General features: G+C 39.7%; 1 protein-coding gene and 1 pseudogene across 2 annotated transcripts in view; one reads left to right on the top strand and one right to left on the bottom strand.

Moving 5' to 3' along the window:
- Window positions 1–16,323, top strand: part of SNTG1 (syntrophin gamma 1) — a 610,136-nt gene that overhangs the window by 194,549 nt on the left and 399,264 nt on the right. The window lies entirely within an intron of this gene.
- Window positions 14,806–16,323, bottom strand: part of LOC108306683 — a 14,074-nt pseudogene continuing 12,556 nt past the window's right edge. The window contains exon 2 of the transcript XR_001826230.2: window positions 14,806–15,388. The product of XR_001826230.2 is annotated as a 60S ribosomal protein L14-like (transcript). The remainder of the gene's footprint in view (window positions 15,389–16,323) is intronic.

Consider the following 16,323-nt stretch of genomic DNA (forward strand, 5'->3'; position numbering starts at 1 on the left):
TTTAGAAATTCCTCAGCTTGTCTATAATGCAGACACTGGAAAAGTCTGTTCTGCAGAGGACACTAAGAGTGCGGCTGAATCACCCTTTGCTAAAGAGGTAATGGGAGTGACCCATCAGCTTAATCAGCCACATCAGCAGAAACCGGGAACAGCAAATGGATTATACCATCAAAGACACTGCTAGAGGACAGAGGGAGCAAGACAGAACAAGGAAAAGTTGTCAGATTTCTTGGATTCCATAGGACCAAACCACAGAGCTATTAAGCAAATGGGTGGGGTTGTCCTCCAGCCTTCTTAGCAGGATAGGGAAACAAAGAGGTGATTCTTTCATTAAGATTTAATGAGGGCCGGGCTCGGTGGCTCACGCCTGTAATCCCAGCACTTTGGGAGGCCGAAGCGGGTGGATCACGAGGTCAAGAGATCGAGACCATCCTGGTCAACATGGTGAAACCCCGTCTCTACTAAAAATACAAAAAATTAGCTGGGCATGGTGGCATGTGCCTGTAATCCCAGCTACTCAGGAGGCTGAGGCTGGAGAATTGCCTGAACCTAGGAGGTGGAGGTTGCGGTGAGCCGAGATCACGCCATTGCACTCCAGCCTGGGTAACAAGAGCGAAACTCCGTCTCAAAAAAATAAAAAAAGGAAAAAAAAAAGATTTAATGAAAATTGCCCTTGCTAGGTTTTCTACTTTCATGGAAACCATCACTCCCTTTTTAAATTTACATTTTTCCATTTTGAAAAGAAAACGTCTATCCTATGCCTGTCCCAATATTGTATTTTGGAGATACATAACTTGTCCATTTCATAGGCTCACCATTGGAGTTTTGCCTCATGATGAATTGTACCTAAAGTCTCATTTATAAATGATTTAGATTATATTAAGATGAGACTTTAGACTTTAGCCTTTGGAATTAATGTAATAAGTTAAGAATTTTGGGGCTACTGGGGTGGGATGAATGTATTTTGCATGTGATAAGAACATGGATTTGGGGGAACTAAGGGAAGAATGCCATGAGCTGAATTTTGGTGTCCTTCCAAAATGCATATATTGAAGCCCTAGCCACTAATGCCACTGTGTTTCATGACAGGATCTTTAGGAGGTATCCAGGTAAAATGATGCCATAAGGATAGCATCTTCATTTCATAACACTGGTGTCCTTTAAGAAAAGAAAGAGATGCTGGGCATGGTGGCTCATGCCTATAATCCCATCTCTTTGGGAGGCCAAGGCAGGTGGATCACCTGAGGTTGGGAGTTCGAGACCAGCCTGACCAACGTGAAGAAGCCCTATCTCTACTAAAAATACAAAATTAGCTGGGCGTGTTGGTGCATGCCTGTAATTGGAGCTACTCGGGAGGTTGAGGCAGGAGAATTGCTTGAACCCTGGAGGCAGAGTTTGCTGTGAGCTGAGATATTGCACCACAGCCTGGGCAACAAGAGGGAAACTTCATCTCAAAAGAAAAAATAAAAGAAAAGAAAGATAAAACAGAGCTATCTCATTATCTACAAGTGAGGACACAGCCAGAAGGTTGCTATCTGCAAGCCAGAAAGAAAGCCCATACCAGAAACTGAAACCTGCTGGACCTTGAACTTGGACATTCAGCCTCCAGAACTGTGAGCGATAAATTTTTGTTGTTTACTTCACCCAGTCTATAGTACTTATTATGGCAGCCCAAGCTGACTTGGTGCCAAGAGTCATTCAAGGGAAAGAGACTTTTAAGAATGAATTTTCTGAATTGGTTCTGAAGTATCTGGAACTGGCTCTTTAATCTGATTGGATTTAAAGATGCCAATGACTCTATTTCCAGCAGAAAAGAGTCTAATAGTCTATGGTGTGACCTGGCCATAGGAATATGCAGAATATTACCACTGGATATTCCTAATCAACTGCTTATAAGAAGTAAGGATCTGAGTACTGTGTATATACATTTGAACATTTTTGGCAGACTAATGAATTTAATGAGATTGGCTGGCAGCTCCTAACTCACTGTACAAAGTGAGAAAATAAAAGGATGAGCTCAGGAATTCAAATTCCAAGCTCAAGGGCTGCATAAATGACATGAAAAATTCTGGATGTGCCACGAAGTAGATCCTTTCTCCTGTAGCCATAAGGCTGAGATTGTTAAAAATCAGATGCAGAATACTACTCTGCAACTGGCTGAATCAATATGCAAATTGAACTCCCAGCCTCTTGAAGTGTTTATCTCATAAAGTGAGGGCACTGATTGGTAAGGAATGGGATCCTGAAAGTCAGGATGGGAACAACCCTGTGGGAAGACCCTGATGAGGATGCGCACAATGGGCCAGTACATTGTGATGATTCTTTTCTGCCAGTAGAGGAGCCTTCTCCATTTGCAGTGGAAAGTCGGAGCAGTGCTCCACTTTCAGTGCTTCAGTGGGAGCAGCCTCCCCACTTGCAATGATAGTCTCCTCACCCCTCCACCCTTGCATGAGGGGCTTAACCTTACATTGCCTGAAAAAACTGTAACGGCCTCCCCAGAAGCGGTTGCTATGCAAGGTAATGCTATTTCTTTCAAGAGCCACTCCATCTCCCCTCTTTTCTTCCAGACCTATAACTAGATCCAAGTCCCAGTAGTCCCCTAAAGGTGAGTTACAAAGTATGACCCAGGAGAAGGTGCACTACACGCCACAGCACTTGAGTTTTCTAATTTATACAAGCATAATTCTAGCGAATATATATGAGAATGGGTACTAAGAGTATGGATTCAGAGTGAAAAGAAAATAAATGTTGGATCTGGCTGAATTTATTGATACGGTCACCCTAAGCAGAGATTGTATTAGGAAATTAGAAAGGGTTTTAGTAATTTGTTTGATAGGATGACTGAAACATGAACTTAAATGTGGCTTAATGTGAGCAAGTTAGAAATGTTGAACTGGCCTTTGGAGGCTTCTGTAGGTGAACCACAGCATGGATCTTCAGAATTTTGGAGCAGAGCCCAGTCATTCACTGCAGATAACTATTTTTCTTTTGAGAATCAGCTATTGGCTTACTACTGGATCTCAGAAGAGACTGAATGCTTACCCATTGGTCACCATGTTATTATGTGGCTTGAGCTGCCCGTCATTAACTGGATGATATCTGGCTCACTAAGCCACAGAGTTGGGTGTGCACAGCAGTACTCCACCATCCAATGAGTAAGTCATCAGGCCTTGGCAAGCCCTGAAGGCACCAATAAGTTACTTAAACTAGTGGTCCACATTCCCATGGACCCTATTCCAGCTACCAGGCGTTCTCCCTCCCAGCATGTTCATATGGCTCCTGCCAAATTCACTGTCATCAGTTGTCAGGGAAAGAGAGTCTCTGACCTGGTGTGCAGATGATTCTGATGTTGTTGAGTTAAGTGTTCTGTATATTTTTCTTAAGTCAGATTGGTCCAGCATGTTGTTCGGCCGCTCTGTTTTCTCATTAATCCTCTGTCTCACTGATCTACCACTACTGAAAATTGAATTTTTAAAGTCTTTTTCTATTATTGTGTTAATATCCATTTCTAACATCAGTTCTGTCAAAGTCTACTTCATATATTTGAGTGCTCTAATGTTAGCTGCCTATATATTAATAATTATTTTATCTTCCTGGTGAATTGACACTTTTATTGTTATATCATGTCTTACTTTGTGTCTTCTGACCATTTTTAACTTAAAGTCAATCTTTTATAATGTAAGTATGTCTTCCCTGCTCCCTTTTGGCTACCATTTGTCTAGAACTTCTTTTTCTATTTTTTTACTGTCAGCGTTATATCAAAAGAGGAATCTTCCGTAGACAACAGGATCTTATTTTTTAATCCATTCAGCTACTCTGTCTTTTGATTAGGAAGTTTAATCCGTTTATATTTAAAATAATTACTAACAGGGAAGAACTTACCATTGCCATTTTGTTATTGTTTTTTGCATGTCTTATAGTTATTTCATCCCTTTTTGTTTTTTAACCCTTTATATTTTTTATTTTTCATTTGTAGTTATTTTATCTCATTTCTGCTTTTCCTCTTTAGTTGCTTTCATTTGTGTTTCACTGATGTTTTTCTATGTGTGTGTGTGTGTGTGTGTGTATGTGTGTGTGTGATGGCATGCTTTGATTCCTTTATCATTTTATTTTATGCATCTTCTATAGTTATTTTCTTTGGGGTTACCATGGATCTAACATAAAGTATCTTATAGTTACATAATTTATTTTAAATTGATAACAACTTAACATCAGTTACATACAAAAACTACTCCTTTACATATCTTCCTGCTTCTTGTCCCCATGTATGTACCATATATTGTTATGCTAGTGTCTCTGTGGTAGAAAAAGTTCTGGTATTTCCTATTCTTCTATCTTACTGATACTTTGCATGTTTGTTTCCTTTTTTTTAAATGGACAAATATGCTTTTTAGTTATTACTTTCTATTATGTATAAGTCATATACTGAAGAGATGGCCATAATTTAACTTCATGCAATTTTATAGGTAGCTGGTATGTGTCAAGCTCATTGGAAAGCTCTGGGGATTCCAAGAAATGAAAAATACAGATCTGACATTATATAACAGGATAGGATGATGAATAAGAAGGAAAAATCATTGAAATCCAGTGTAAGGATTTCAATAATGAAAGTCAGTACACAGCACAGCCTGAAAGGTTGTTTCTCTCTGTGGAGTCAGATAGTATATCTCAAGGTACCGCATGCTGGGTTGAATTTTAGGAAGTAGACTGGGTTTTGTACACACACACACACACACACACACACACACACACACAAAACAAACAAACAAACAAACAAACAAACAAAACACCATTTCGAACTGAAGAGCTCCTAAAAGACAACTGGTAAACAAAACACTTTGTTTACATATTATCAGTGTTATACTAAGATTGATTCTCTGTGTCTCTCCATCTGTCCAAGCAGTATAACTAAATTTAAACATTTAGCCATTCTGCATGTATATAACTGCATTTTACCCATTGACTAAAGGAATTATCTACAGAAAAGAGAGGAAGGCAAAATCATCAATGTAGGTAAAAAATTTTCCATGAGTTAATTGCAAGTCATTCCAATGTAGCACTTGGTAAATTCTGTTTTGTGAGGTTTTAATAAAACCTTTTTTGTTTGTTTACTTCATGAAGATAAATACATCGTAATTCTTTTTGATTAGTGATTATTAAACTCCCAGAGGCTCTTATTTAAAGAATGCAAATATGTCTTCACCAAATATAGAAGTTAACTTAATTTTATGAGGTCAAATATGGTAGGTCATATTTTTAATTGTTGAGTAAATCTCACTTGTTAAGTCTAGTGATCGGGATTTTTCAAACAGCTCTCCATATGAATTTTAGAAATGTGGCAAGGGAATTCTAAACTAATTCTTGGGACTAGTGATGTGTAAGATTGTATAATGTTACTGTGTGATTAAATATGTATGTAAAACTTTATTAAGTCATAAAAAATGTACAGTATGTGTATTAGTTTCCTCAACCTCACAATAGATACTTATTTTTCAGGATTGTTCTGATGACAGGGAGACAGTAGATGGGAAGCTCATTTAAGAAGCGCAGAGTTTAATCTCACATGACAGATTATAATTTTCATTATGATTAAATGTACATTGGAAGATACATTTGAAGATATCAATATACTTGCAGCTAAATATTATTTTTTCTCTCAAGTGAGATATTCTTAAGTCCATATCTGGTCATGGTGACAATAACCTTGAAGTCATCTGGACTCTGTTAAGGCTGACTCCACACTTGATCTCATCCCTTAGCATTGTTTGATCACCAGACTCTTTTGTCCAAGGCTCCCGACAACACCCTTACTTTACTGTGAATCCTCATTCATGGGTCATTAGGGGAATCATCTCAATCTTATTACAGTTTCTAGTCCTGGGATCTCTAATATAGCATACATAATTGTTTTTATGGATTTAAATTTATCTTTCCCAAAATTCATATGTTGAAGCTATGTATTAGTGTTGAAATGTTTAGCTTGTAAGAAGAAGACCTATTTTGATGTTGAAGGACTCTGAAAAAACAAACAAACAAACAAAAAAACATAGCCAATGTCATTCTGCCACAATTTTCACTATCTTTTAGGTGTTTGTGACCTGTTTGCTGTGAAAATCTTAAATTCCCTTTGGACAGGTCTTCCTGGTGAACTGACCCTTTTAGCCTTGCTAATTAGTATCATTAATGAAGCAGTCGAGCTTTGACCATCTTCTGGGAGCCTGACCACCCACCAGGGAGCTACTCAAGGGAAACCATGTGTTAACAGGATTCCCTGGTGATTCCATTGCACAGTAAATTTTAAGATGCTGTTCTTTGAAATATAACTCAATTACTTGCCTATGCCACTTTATGAATGAAGACCTCATTTTTTTTTTTTTTTAAGTTTTGCCTTTCTTTAAAAGCATAGGACGCATGCGAGGGCAAGCTGGCTGTGACATCTGTCACCCCATTGATCATCAGGTTGATTAAGCTGATCTGGCTGGCAAGGTGGGTATCTGGTCTGGGTGTGGTGGCCCACCCCTGTAATCCCAGCACTGCAAGAGGCCAAGGTGGGCAGATCACTTGAGATCAGGAGTTTGAGACCAGCTCGGCCAACATGGTGAAACCCTGTCTCTCTAAAAATTCAGAAAATTAGCTGGGCGTGCTTGCTTGAAACCAGGAGGTGGATGTTGCTGTGAGTCGAGATTGTGCCACTGCATTCCAACCTGGGCAACAGAGCAAGACTCTGTCTCAAAAAATCACAGAACATTTTTTTCCAACTAATATGAGTCACTGAGTTTTCAATGACAGCCACTGATATTATTACATTTCCCTAATACATTTCTCTCTTTAAAGTTATGATGATATTTATTTCAATAAAAAAGAAAAGACAAAACAAATGTCTATCAAAGTTATTGTTGCTGAATAAGGGCTAGGCGTTAAAACCATGCTGATAAAAATATCATTCTTATTTATAGAAAAAAATTTGTAATATTTTTGAAATACTGTGATCAATTTTAATTTCCTTAATATGTAAACATTCAGTTAGTTAAAAATATCAAGGTTGCTATTTTTGGAGTCCTGGAAGAAACATCATAATGAGTGAGTAAATTATGTTTAATAAAACTATATAGGCACTTTCAAATTTAGTCAATTTCATTTCTGTATTGGTACTATTTTGTTATAATGACATTTTTATAAGGACAGCACAAATGTAAGGCAAACAGTCTTGATTTTCTGTCCTTTCTGTTTTAAGCCTCTTCCCAGACCAGGTACCCAGGTCATAGGGACAATTGGTACAGTAGTAGTTAGCTAGCCTGGTGATCTTCAGACTTTGCTCTGCAGAGCTCTAGGTTTCAAGAAGAGTGGCCGAAGTTGCCCTGGAAAATCAAGTGAACATAAGAAACCTCAGCCTTTTTTTTATGCCCAAGTCAATGTGAACTGCTCAGCATGTATACATTTTTCATATTTGACTTCTACACAGCATTTAGATGAAACAAAGCATCACATAGCTGAATAAATAAATAAAATACCCTAGGCAATTTGATCTTTTTCTTAGAAGTTGGAAAACTGTTTTAACTTGGAAACTTGTTTCCACATAAATAAAAATGTTTTCATCATGAAGAGAGAAGGTCACAAACTCAATCCCTCAGGCACTGGGAAGTAAAATAAACAAGTTGAAGTTGTAATGTGTCCTGGATAAGGAAGAACCTGCTATCCATTAATTGAAAAGGGAATGTCTTGCCAGAGTGAAAATTTAAACAACACGTGTCCACAGGTCAGATCTGGTCCTTGGTTTGCTGATCTTCCCTGTAGAGGATTCTTGAACATGAAGGACAAAATAGTGTTTTAAAAACAACATCATTTATGAAACTCTATGCATGCTCCTTATAAAATGAGATGTTTTCATTGCTGACTTTTGTGGACATAGAGCCTTGAATCTTTAACATCATCTGATGGCCTTCAGGCAAATGGTCGGGCACAGAAGACCCTGCTGGACCTGGCTGGCACGCTGGGACAATGTGACATGTACAGGAGCACCTGGGGGATAAGCTCCAGAACGTTACAGAGAGCCAAGAGTTTGCGCATGGAACAAATGTGACTTACAGAGGAGCCAAGCAGAAGAGACAGTGATTCAGAAGGGCTAAGGCAAAGAATCAAAGGCATGGCAGCTGTGGGAGGGGTGCTGAGCAATCGTGAGCATGAGCGAGGTGAGTGTAGATAGTCTAGGCAGAGGGAGGTGTTTAGGCTGAATCATTTAAAAAAACATGTATTGTCAATTTTACAATCCTAGCACGTGGTTGTTTAGGGATATTATTCCTGTTCAAAAGGAGTCAGGATAAGATATGTCCACGAAATCCTCTGGTAGTATGCTGAACATTTGGAATTTTATATTACTATGCAGGGAAAAATTGTAACCCCTATAGGTCCTTGGTATGGACCCCCATAACAAAAGACAGATTAACAAGAGAAGAACAAACAGAAATTTATTACATGTTTGTTTCATATATGCATGGAAGGCACTCAGGGAAGGAGCAGCTCTCCAAGCGGAGGCTTTGAGCTCCAGATTATATAGCACTTTCAACAAAGAACAGTACATTTTTAGAGAAGGGACAAGATAAAGGAAGAGGACTTTGAATCTCTGCAAATGGCAATTCAGGGGGAAGGCAAATAAATGGTGAAGGCCAGTTAGTAAACCTTGTTCACATGAATTCCTCTGTTACCATCTCCAGGCTGAAAGTCTAACGATATTTCCAGTGGACAAACTTTGTTCTCACTGGTAGAAGGAGAGAACAGGGTATCTTTTGTCTTTGTAAACTTAAGTCCTGCTTTAGGCAAATAGAGAAAGAAGAGCTTTTGCGGGTCTTATGGTGAAGCTATCCTGCTGCACCGTAATTGTCTTCAGGTCAACAAACCTTCATATTTGGGGGCAGCATATTCTGATTTCCAACAATTGTTGCTGTGCAGATTACACACATCCTCCACTTCATATTTATAACAAAATTGGCAATTACTAAAACTTGAGCCAGACTCCTGCTATTCAGATTTGAGGTTCACATGTCCTAGAATGGGTAAAATATTTTTATACCATCTTACTGAGGTTTTCTTTGTAGCAGTAATAGTTTTCACTTCCATACCGATAATAATTTATTTTTTTCAAAAACTTACATTGCATCTCATTTTTATATTACTTCATCCTCAAGGAAAAATTTGAGATATATCATTGGATAGGAAAAGGGTATTGAGCCTCAGATTATTTAAGCAAATGGTTTAGCAAGTAAGTAACACAGCCATCGTTGAAGCCTCCTGATTCACTGTCTGACACTTGCCGTCCAGTGCCTGTCCACTTTCAGAGTCTTCATCAAATTGTATGCTGTTTTTGCCTGCCTCCATGAATTCCAGGACTTCATTTTAATCTATTTCAGAAATAGATCACATCTATATATATAAATATGTAATGAGAATACTGCTTCCCCAAGGTTTGCAAACAATATTACCTGGCCCTGTAGCTCTCCTCATCTTCACCTTCTCTTTGATGAGTTGCCTTGTGCTCTTTACATGCTGCATTTAGAACTTCTTTTATCCTCCTGCCTGAAAGCTAAAACTTCCGACAGGTCAGAAGGAAGCAGTGAAGGAAATAACCTGGCCTGAGTGTTCCCAGACTCCAGCTCCTGCCTGAGCACCATAAGCCCGGGCTCGCACTGGGTCAGCTTTCTGAGTCAGCTGCATAAAATAATAAGCACATCAAAAGGAGGCTGCTCTTGGGGGATTTGGGAGGTGCATATTTGAGGAGGATGAGGAGAACTGAGGTGAAAGTTTGATGTAAGTGAGCTTGGCTGAATTTTTGAAATGGTAAAATCTAGTCACTGAAAGACCTGCACCTTCATTAAAAAAACTTTAGGAAAGGAAGAAAAAAATTTTGAATCTGTAGGGACATGAATATTTATACCCACTTATATATCCTTTGTTGGCTTATTTCTGTGCACATGGGAAAGTTTAACAACTTCGTACATAATTTCAAGTACTTTATCCAGTATTTACATTTGAAGGAGGAGAAAAATTTTGCAAAATAGGGTATTATTCCGTTTTTTTGGAAAGCATTTTATGTCTCTTTAAACATCTCATTTTTTTTTTTCCTAATTCACTATGCTTGCAGTACTTTTCTGGTAATATATTCATGAATTTTCAGAATTTTTACTTCTCTTAAGTGAAAAATCAATTGTTGAATAGACTTTTTTATAGTATATTATCACATTTGCATAATTAAAAATAAATGTACACACAGAAATGCCCCAAAAAAATCTAGCTAAATAGAGAGATTGGCTAAAAACAATTTTATCATGTAAAGCAAAGTCACTTAAGGGATTGACGTAATTGACTAAATATTAATTTACGAATTATAAAATCAACTTAGACATTCGAAGCCCACATAAGTTATCAAAATGTCAATGAGACTGGAGTTATTTCAATTTAAAACAAATTGATTTTGGAATGTTCCTCAGGGATGAACAAAAAATTTCAAAATTCATGACAGCTTTGTGAACAAGCAGAGTAAGTATAACTGGTCAAATTTGGTGTAATATCAGTAATAATGTTATGGGATCCTTGGGGTGTCACTTTTCTGGCTGAAAACCTTTGCGGCTGGTGGCACCTTTGCCCAAGTTTTGCCCAGGCCCACTGGGTGGCTTGTTCCACCCACTCGGCCTGGCAGGCTGTGCTTGACTCATGCTACCAGCCTGGATCTCATGCCTGTCAGGGCAACTCAAGCATAAAGTGGCAATGGGTGTGTAAGTGAATGTGGGGTTTGGCCACTGCACAGTCAGACACACTGACTGCTGCAGTGGGGAGGGTGGCTTCAGGTGTTGGCATGGACACCAGCTCTCTGTGAGGCTGTAGCTGGACCAGATGTGCTTTGAGCAGCTCCCACAGCTGGCGCTGTGGAACGCGGTGGCACCCAAAAGCTTGGAGATGCCAGGAACTGTAGGGCCCCAAAGACGGTGTCACAGCCCTGGCCCAGGGAGCTCCCAGGTCTGGGAATGCTGAAGGACCACAGCTCTTCCCACCTTCTCTTCACCTGCAACATCATAAGCAAGGGGCATGTTTCTGCCCTGTTGGTGTTACAGCTCTTTTGGCCCTGCCATTTGATGGATCCTGAGTTCTTGTCCTGCTGCCAGGAAGAATGAGGTATGCAAACAAGTGGATGGGGAGCAAGACGAAGAAGAGCTTTACTGATTGATAGGACAGCTCAGAGGAAAGCCACATGGCGTAGCTCCTCTCTGTAGGCAAGATGTCGCAATGAGTGTTCAGCTCTTAACAGAGAAGGCAGCTCCTTTCTGCAGACAGGTTGTCCCAACAAGTGTTCCGTTATCTGCAGAGAGGGTAGGTCCTGTCTGCAGCTGGTGATCCCAATGCCTGCTCAGCTTTGGCTGAGCCCAGGGCTTTTACAGGCCTCAGAGGAAAGAAACTGTGCGTGATTGGTCCATGGGAGGCCATGGGTAGGCCCAGAAAAGGCAACACAAGTTCCCACTCTGGTCAGCGGGATTGGCAGCCTGGCCCCCAGCCTTCAGGGCCTCCCTGCCCTGAAGGTAGGGCCTCACTGGAGACTTGCCCCTGTCAACCCAGGAAGCTGTCTGCCTCCTGCTGCTGTTCATGGAGCCCAGGCTGTAGGTGAGGGGCACCTGCAGGCCAGCATGGAGCTGCCCTCAACCCCACTTCAGTTTCCCTCCTATGCTTGTTGTTGCCCAAAGTCTATAGGGGGCCGAGGGGGGCAAGGTGCTGGTGTGTTAGCATTGCCTGGAGCATGTGCACACCTGGGAGGGCTTTGACAGCACCTGGGCTTGGCCCCGACTTTGCTCTGAGATTGGAGTGGGTGCTGACAGCAGGGAGAAGCCAGGCAGCAGGAGCAGGCCCTTCCTAGCCTGTAAAAGCAGGGGCAAGGGGGCCTTCCTGGGCCTCCAGAGATACCTGGATTCACAGCCATGGTTTGGGCAGCTGTAGCTGTGCTGATGGGAGTCAGGGGCAGGTCTCCTGCCTGCTCCTGGGTCCAGGAGCACAGAGATATCTGGGTCCACAGCCATGCATTGGGTGACTGCAGCAGCACCTGAGGAGCCCCTGCCCAAATTTGAAAGGGCAGAGCTCCCACTTTTTCCCGGCTCCCACCAGTCCATGGATCATGCAGTCCCGTCCGTGCCTCGCTTCTGCAGCCGCTGTGGTGGCAGCTGCTGCTCCAGGCAGCCTGCTGCTGCCATCAATAATAACAATAAATGTTAAAAGTGTGTTGAAACACCTCAATAATCCCAAGGATTACAGAAACGCTCTTAAAAGTAGCCTCTTTCTAAAGCGACACAGGTGAAAGTTACAAGGTGCAAGAGCAACTTGGGAAAGCGCCTGGTGGCCATCCCTGTTCTCTAGTGTATGTATCTTAGGTGATCACAGAGCTGCACCCTTAAGCACCACATTTCCCAGTAACAGCGTGGCTAGGTGTGATCTTGTAATGAGAGTGGAATGTGAGTGGACATGATGTGTCCCACTCCCATTTTTTGACTGGCAGGGGTTTGGACATGAGGGCAGCTCTGAACTCTGTCAGGCCACACGTGCTGAGGATGGCAGAGAAATAGGAGGGACAGAGAGTGGGTCCCAGGTCCCACACACTTTGAAATCACCTCAGGACTTTTATTTTTGAACTTTTATAGGAGAAACAAACTGCTCTCTGAGTTAAGCCACTATTATGTTGATTGTTTAAAAAAGAGAAACCAGAAACCTAACTAATATAGAAAGATTAAAGATGCATAACTAGTTGCCTCCAAGGTACATATTGTTAAATGAACAAAAAGTTCACACAGAATGAAACTCAAGTAACTGTAACCATTGTTTTTAATCCTATTGTTGTAACTGAGTTTGAAGGGAGGACCGATTAATCTTCTTCCAGCTGTCAAGGGATAACCTGAAGATGTGAGCACATGTGGAGAGGGTACATGCTGGGTTTGAGTTTGGGACCCACAAAGAGTTAGGAGATAAATTTTGCACATTTCATAATCTTGCCTAGAGCAAACTCTATAAGTAGATAACACTTTTCAGTAAACTGAACTGTCCGAATAAGCAGAACATTATAGAGACTTTTTAGCACTCATCAAGTAAAGCATTCTGGAAATTATCAAAATCGTTTAAATCCAAAATATTTTTCCACCAACATTTCCTATTCTGTTTTCCTTAACTACTCAGTCACTTCTCCGTGCGTGCAGTTGGAGAGATGAATTATCTTTATCAGTCTCCTGGCCAATGTAGCATTTGAACGGAAGCAGGCCTGTGTTTTATATTCAGCATGCATAAATTTAGCTGTGTTTGTCTAATTTTGTTTCCTATGTTTTGGATGGAAAGATGAAGTTTAATCAACAGCGATTGTTGCTGTTCTTATCATAATTGTTGGTAATAGTTCCTGTTAATTTCTGAGTATTAGATTTAATCGTAATAGGCAAGACCGCTAGACAGAGGCCACATCTGGTGATGTAATCAGGAAATGTTCAGCTTCACTTTTACTTTTCTTGGTCAGGAACCGGGCTGTCATTACTGTTTTTTAGGTCAGTGATGTAATAACAGTAGAAACAAGTTTCCTTAGGCTTGAGCTGTTCATGCTCTGTGGCTTATCACTTAGTTGTCCATGGAGATTCTAAACAGATCAAAAATGAGGTAGGGCACATTCATATATTGTCATTTTACACATCAAAGATTTTATTGCATTATTCACCAAAGCGAGTTACGCATTGCAGTTCTCATCTCCATGTTTTAGGTAATAAAGTTTACTAATAACATTTTAAAAATTATTTTCATAGAAAGTTTATTTTTTTGCCCCTAGAAAAATGTATGCTACATAACGATTAACCAATAAACTTCTTTTTCTTTTATCCCTGGCTACAGAAAAGAAGGCATGTATAAACTATGTGATTGTTCCTGCATCCTATATTAATACTGATCAATTATTTAAAAAAATTCATACAGAGAAAGCCTTAACAATTTCATATCTGAATAAGAAAAAGAGTAATATGGAGAAGATGAAAGTGTCTCTGGAACAGAAAAATACAGTTTTGTTCTTTGAAAAAAGTCTAAATTTTATATTTTCAATAATGATGTTAGTTAACCTATTGTATTAGTCAAGGTTCTCTAGAGGGACAGATCTAATAGGATATATATATATGTATATAAATATATATCCTAATATACACACATATATATATACACATACACATACATATATGTGTGTATATATATTCACATGTGTGTATCTATACATATATGTATTTGTGTGTATATATATATACACACATGTTTATATATATGCGTGTGTATATATGTGTGGATATATATACATGTATGTGTGTGTATATATACACACACATACATATATATATATGTTTATATATACACATATATGTGTGTATATATATGTATGTGTGTGTGTATATATATGTATGTGTGTATATATATATATAAACTCCCCTTTATGTATGTCTCCTTTATATATATATATATAAACACATATATATGTGTGTGTGTGTGTGTACACATATATATAAAGGGGACATACATAAAGGGAAGTTTATTAAGTATTAACTCACACAATCATAACATCCCGCGATAGGCTGTCTGCAAGCTGGGGAGAGTAAGGAGAACCAGCCCCAGTCCCAGAACTGAAGAACTTGGAGTCTGATGTCCAGGGCAGACTTTTTTTTTTTTTTAACTGATTATTTAATGTTTATTATAATCCTACTATCAGTCTGCCTCCTAACCCCAGCCTCAGCAACAGGCTTTAAATCCAAAGACTTAAATAGATTTGCCAACATGTAGAAAAGAACCTTTATTACTTTGTATAACTGCCTCTTATGCTTTCTTGCCAGATGCCTTTGGACCAGGTGCTTTCTGGGCTGGAGTTTTTGACCCTTTTGAGCTTTTGGAGCAGGCGCTGCCTTCTGGCCTGTGACTTTCTGGGCAGGAACCTTCTGGGCTAGAGCCTTCTTGCCTGCAGCAGTGATCTTTTTTGCTGGGACTTAGCAGCAGCTGCAGCAGCACCCTTAGCAGCAGGTGCTTTTTTGGGAGAAGCTTTCAGGAGAGCTGCCTTTTGAAGCTTCTTAACTTCATTCTTGATTATTCTGTTCCTCATTTTCTTTGCCTTCATAACTTTAAAACGATCAAAATCTGTCATCTTGGCTTTCCTTTCTCTGGCTTCAATCTTCTTGGCCCATCGAGTGGCTGCCCATTTCGCATTGATGTCTGCCTTCTGCCAAGCTTGCCGGACATACTTCTGGTGGGCACTGTGTGGAAACTTGAGGATGAAATCAGTGAGCTGCATGCACTTGAAAGGCATGGCCTGTCTCCTCACCTGAGTGCAAGGTCCATCAACCAAAGCCCTGGTAGGCTGGGAGGCTAGGCCAGCCTTGTCCTTTCACGTTTTTCTACCTACTTTTTATATTCTAGCCATGCTGGAAGCTGATCAGACGGTGCCCACCCAGATTAAAGGTGGGTCTGCCTTTCCCAGCCCACTGATTCAAATGTTAATCTCCTTGGCAAAGCCCTCTCAGACACACCCAGAATCAATACTTTGTATCCTTCAATCCAATAAAGTTGACACTCATTATTAACCATCACACCTATGTTACTAATAAGCCAGCTACAAATGAAGTGTTTTTCCCATAGTTTTTATAGTATAACATAGAAACATCTAGTATATATTATATTCTGAAACTTATGTTATTAAATTGCTGATACTTGTTGCTTGTGTTTAAAAGATTTTCAGGGATACCTAGAAATATGCTCTCTTAGAGTTGTTTGGGTACAAAAGACCAAATCCAAATCTGATCAGTTCAAACTATTAAAGAATGTTTTGGGAAGATGTGGACCATTTCACCAAAGTGATAAGGCAACTGATCAACCAGGCTTTGGAAATAGCAGGAAGTGAGTATCTCATAAAATCCAGATAATGGGACCGATTGACAGTATTTTTTTTCTAAATAATATGATCAAGATAAACTGCCATCAATATTTCAATGTTTTTTTCAAAAAAATGAAATACGTTATTTTAGTCAGTTATTGTCACATAACATTACATAATAAAACAATAAAATCTCAGTGGCATACGCAATTGTATCAGCCAGGGTTTTGGAGTTCAGCAGAACCCGCAGAATATCTATTTAAGTGTATGCATATTTTAAGAACTCACTTAAACAAATTGGCTTATGCAATTGTGTGGGCTGACAAATCCAAACTCCATAGGGTAGGCTGGCAGGATGGAAACTCTTGGGCAGGAGTTGGTGCTGCCGACTTGAAACAGAATTTCTTTTCTTTTTTTTTTTT

The sequence above is a fragment of the Cebus imitator genome, unplaced genomic scaffold (assembly GCF_001604975.1).
Source record: "Cebus imitator isolate Cc_AM_T3 unplaced genomic scaffold, Cebus_imitator-1.0 Scaffold73, whole genome shotgun sequence".
NCBI lineage: Eukaryota > Metazoa > Chordata > Mammalia > Primates > Cebidae > Cebus > Cebus imitator.